General features: G+C 39.0%; 1 long non-coding RNA gene across 1 annotated transcript in view; it reads right to left on the bottom strand.

The window, feature by feature from the left end:
• Positions 1 to 4,257: 4,257 nt before the first annotated feature.
• LOC106725659 overlaps positions 4,258 to 5,286 on the bottom strand; it is a 1,695-nt gene continuing 666 nt past the window's right edge. The window contains exon 2 of the long non-coding RNA XR_001361589.1: positions 4,258 to 4,346. This is a non-coding gene — a long non-coding RNA (uncharacterized LOC106725659). The remainder of the gene's footprint in view (positions 4,347 to 5,286) is intronic.

The following is a 5,286-nucleotide window of genomic DNA, read 5'->3' as shown; positions in this document are numbered from 1 at the left end:
GAATTAAAAAAAAGTATAATTTGTTAAGACTTTAAAGTCTTGCTTGTTCAGTGAATTGAGTAGCTTTAAGAATATGGATGTGTCCATGGGAGCATAACCTACAAGAAACCAATCAGCAGCAAACCTTATGAAAGAACACCTAGTATTTTGACTACTTTATGGGAGCTGATGGGAGAATGTGGGGTGTTCTTACAGGTCACAGGCTGTGGAGTGGCTGGCAAATATGGTTTCAAAACAAGAGAGGAGCTGAGAAGAATTGTTTCTGGACTCCGTTTTGTAAGAAATTGAAAAATTAAACCTTGTAAAGACAGTCTTAGGCCCATGGCTATGGGACAGACTGTGCTACAATATATTCTGATGGGTAGTAATAAAGATGTTAGCCTTCACTAGAAACATACATGAACTATACAAATGGGTTTAGTATAGGCCTAGCCAGTTTGGCTCAGTGGATAGAGTGTCAACCTGTGGACTGAAGGGTCCCAGGTTCAATTCTGGTCAAGGGCACATGCCCAGGTTACAGGCTTGATCCCTAGGAGGGGCCTTGCAGGGGGCAGCTGATCAAAGATTCACTCTCATCATTGATGTTTCTCTCTCTCTCTCCCTCTCCCTTCCTCTCTGAAATCAATTAAAAATATATTAAAAAACAAAACAAATGGGTCTAGTGTAGTGTTATAGAGCCTGAGAGTTCAGGGTTTTAGGGCCTGGTACAAGGACCATCTGGTTAGCCAGCATTCCTCATGGCAGGCTCAGTAAGCTTAGTCCTAGAGTCTAGGGACCTAGACAATAGGTTTTCTGATGCTGTGCAGATCTTTGTGTCCTGCACTGAATGACTTATGCATTTCTTAAAACCAATAATCTTTATCATAGACACAGAAAAGTACATTGATCAATATAAGATCATTGTGCTCTTGAAAAATAAACAATCTAGCAAAGGAAGCGTATGGCATAAGGAGCACTCAAAAATGTGTCCTTTTCTTTCATTCATTAGCTCTGCAAATATTTGACACCCCCTATATACTATATGGAGGGTTGTGTGCTATAAAAAGGGCAGTATTATAAAGGGTGTTACCTCATCCTTCAAATGAGTAGAGTATCAACTATAGCATCCCAAGATTGACTTTTTAAAAAATACATTTTTATTGATTTCAGAGAGGAAGGGAGAGGGAGAGATAGAAACATCAATGATGAGAAAATCATCGATTGGCTGCCTCCTGCACACCCCACACTAGGGATTGAGCCCGCCACCAGGGCATGTGCCCTGACCAGGAATTGAACCATGACCTCCTTGTTCTGGGTTGATGCTCAACCCCTGAACCATGCTGGCCGGGCAGGATTGACTTTTCCTGTCTACTTTGCCACCAGAGTGATCTTCTTTCTAGAGAGATTTGATGGTATTGCTCTCATCCTTACAATCTTTAATGACTCTCTATCTCATCATGAGACACCTAATATCTCAGGTAGGAGATATTGACTGGTAGTGCTTAACCTCAATTTGACAATTAGACATGCCTCCCTCCCCAATCTGTACTTTGAAATATGAGTAAGTTCTCAACATTCAACATTTCAATTTTTCATATAAGCCGAATTTCTAGCGTCTCTGTAGAAATTGAAGAACGGACATTCCGCATCATTGGCATTGACTATCCCATTTTGGCAGAGAATATATTCTCCAGGTTGCCACAGCTCCCACCACTGCTCATGGTCTCAACTTGGTCTGCTTTGCTCCCTTAGATCCATGCTTGGCCCAAGGTATACATAATCGTTTGCAATCCTTCATGGATCGGATCATGTCTAAACTCAAGAACATGTCCACAAGGCCCTTCACAATTTGGGACTGCTTGGTTTCATCCTTCACAAAGACTCCATGTTCTAGCCACCCTGAATTCCTAAACAAGCTTTGTCCTCCTTAGTGCCTTTTCTTGTGCTGGTCTCTCTGCTTGGCATATCCTTCCTCCATCTTCCATTTCTGCCTAGAGGAGTCTCACTTATTCTCAAGACTTAGTTCAATCCTCTATGGAACTTTCCGGAATCCTGCCAGAGGGTTATTTGCTTCTTCCTAAGTGTTCTCATAGTACTTTGTGCCTCTATTAGCATTTCAATGGCTTTTTCTGTATGTCCAATTGGAAAATGTGTTTCTAGAAGAGAACTCCTAATCATCTCCATATCACCCTTACGAGAGTGCCTACATCTAGTAGATACACATGAATATTTATTGAATGAACAAAAAGATGGATAAATGAATGAATGAATGAATGAATGAATACTTCCAGGAGAAACTTTTTGTCACAAGGTTTTCAGGTTTACAATAAGAAAAGTAACTACTCAAGACCAAATCTCAAATTTTGATGATGATCATGACATCTTCAGATAACAGTTCTTAAAAGTTCCTGTTCATTGTACCCTTTCCAGAAAGTAAGTCTAGAGAAAATAAAAAATATATACAGTATTAGTAAATATATAGTGACCTAAAGTTGATAAGAGCATCACACTGTGGGAGTGATCTGGGTAGTGCTGCAGAGAGAGAATAGATGGTGAACAGAAGTCACAACATATCTCCCTATAAGGCTAGTGGTCTCTCTGGCAATGTCTACCTGGAAGAATGGCACATTTGGGTCACAAAGTGGCAGGAAATGATCATGTAGCTGCAGACTATCCTGTGGAAAAGGGTCAGCATGGTAGTCCTGAGAGATGTGCACCATAGCTCTCTCTGTTTGGGCACAAGGGAGGCTGCCCTATCTGGCCTCATTGTAATGATTCCATGGAGCCAATGCAACTAGTCCTTGTCAATAGTTGTGAGTCCAAATAACACGGGTCACTTCTGGCCATAGCATTTAAATGTCAGCATGAGCCTCTTCAGAGTGATCTTTATTGTCATAGCCACATGAAACATTCAAGATGGCAACTGTCCCATCAGCCTGGGACCCCGAATAAGGAGATGCGGAACAGATCAGCTGATGTGCAATGGACTCATAGCATGACCAAGAAAACAGCTTTGGCTGCTATAGGCCACTAGAACTTGGAATTGTTTGTTACTCTGGCATAATATAGCCTGTCCTGATTAATAAAATAGATTTGCTCTGTTTTCCTGCAAATGACAGAAAAAGACTAATGGTTGTATGTTTTAGGAAGACCAATTCTGTGCAATTTAAGAAAATGTAATATTGAAGTGCGCAAAGATGAAATAAATTGCTTAGGATTTTATGCTTTAATTCACACAATATACATTGAACTCTACAGTGTGTTAAATATTCTCTACCTAAAACCTCTGCCTTTATGGAGGTAAGTGGTGAGTTCCTTTTCACCTAAGATATTTGCATTGATGGCCCTTAAAGTTTTGACTGGACAAATTAATTTAAAAAATACCTTCCAATCCAGAGTTTCAGGATGTCTATGTCCTCTGGTCTAAAAAAGAAAAAAAAATCTATTTTCTCAAGCATTCCTTTGATTCAAACCATTTATTGATTTATTGAGTTGTCTTTTCACATTTTAATGTCATTTTCCCAGCAAATAAGTTCCTTGAAGGCCAATACTGTTTTATTTCTCCTTTGCATCTTTCTCATACTATTTAGTAGGCAATATTTTATTGTCTATTCTCTGAGGAATATAATCAGCTTTTGACACTAGTTATTATTATTTGATAGGTTTCAGATTTACTTGTCTTTCAACTATTTGTTAGATTTGGACTTATTAAAAAAAAAGTCTAGGAATACAAATGTATTACCTTAATAACTTTCAGGAAAAAATGCCTTCTTTTTCTGAAAAAAAGAAAAAAGCCTTAGCTCAGTACTATTGAATTTGTGGCCAATTACAATATTTCATTAACATCTTAATTCAGTAAGCATTTAATGTATTCCTACTATGTGCCAGGGGGCAAGGTTTATTCAAGATTATCAAGATAATGTTACTTAATACCCTTTACCCATCATTACATAATTCTATATTTTAATAGAGTCTATGATCTCTCTGTACAAAGCTATTTGGAGGGAAGCAAATGCAAAAGGTTGGGGCAAAATATTCCCTTGGTTTAATTCAGGGGAGCACCTTGAATTCTGAGGGCTTAATTGATAACTTGGGGGAATAGACCAGTATGTAAGTGTGTGCAAGGGAGAAAAAAAAACCTTTTACTTTTTTGGATTTCAGTTTCTGTTAAGGTTCATTTCAGGCTTTTAGAATTGGAGAATCAGCTGCCTGCTACAAGAAATTGCTAATAAGCAGTAATTAAAGACTGAGGATTTATTTATTCTTTCCATTCCAAACCTGATGTCATTCCCAGATGGAAATATTGGTACTGGTTAGGCAATTCAGCATTTTCGGAAACTAAGGCAGGCTTGGGTGTCTCCTGGGCCCTGCAGGGGAAGAAAGTGGTCCAGGAAAGAAAACTTGTGTTTTATTTTGTTTTTTCGCATCACAATCACTTACACATTTTTTGCCTTGCTGTACAGAACCAGGAACTGCGGTGGGCACCTGTGTCTTAAAAAAATGAGGGCTATTTCTCTAAAATAAACTTTTCATATTCTTATATCTTTGGAATTGTTGTCCCCGCCTAAAATGACAATCAGCTGGAAAAAAGACGGAAACATTCCAGTGAATTCAATACCCATTGATAGAAAAGAACTGGCAGATGAGAAAGCAGCATGAATACATGGGCGACTCTCCTTTATTTAGAAAACCCACACCAAAATACAGCACAGTTGACGTATTTGTTACCAGGGCTTGAAAGTAGAATCCGCCACTGTGTAAAAGATAAAATAAGACTGCACGGATGTCAGGATTTTCCCAGTGTGCTTTATTCATAGACATTTGACAGGGAGGACCTAACAGAGCTTTTAGGAAAAAGCTGAATTTCTCAGCCCACAGTCACTTTCCAGGAACTTCACTGTAAACTGTGTTCCAGGCTAGCGGGATGGAGATCTTAGCAATCTCCCTCCTGCTACCATAGTTTCCTTCTCTGTAAATACAATTATTTATGGGGGTTTAATGAGAGAGCAAGCCTTGTGTGAAAGGAACTCAAGAAAGTACAGCTTCTAAAAATACACCGAGGCGGCTCTGCAATTCTTATTGTTACAAACTGAGGTTTTGCAGTTCAAGCCCTGAACCTAACAACTACACACACACACACACACACACACACACGAAGAGAAAAAGTAAAGACTATATTGTTGTTGTTTTTTTCCCTTTCTGCAATCCCCTTACACTTGGAGTAAACAGTAGTAATTTTCTGTTGTCATACTCAATGCAAATTTTCCAAAGGCGACACAACACAAAAACAAAAGACCTGTTAGCTTC

Source organism: Myotis brandtii, unplaced genomic scaffold (genome assembly GCF_000412655.1).
Source record: "Myotis brandtii unplaced genomic scaffold, ASM41265v1 scaffold18, whole genome shotgun sequence".
Classification (NCBI taxonomy): domain Eukaryota; kingdom Metazoa; phylum Chordata; class Mammalia; order Chiroptera; family Vespertilionidae; genus Myotis; species Myotis brandtii.
The sequence above is the reverse complement of the archived record's forward strand: the minus strand, read 5'-3'. Positions and strand labels throughout refer to the sequence as shown.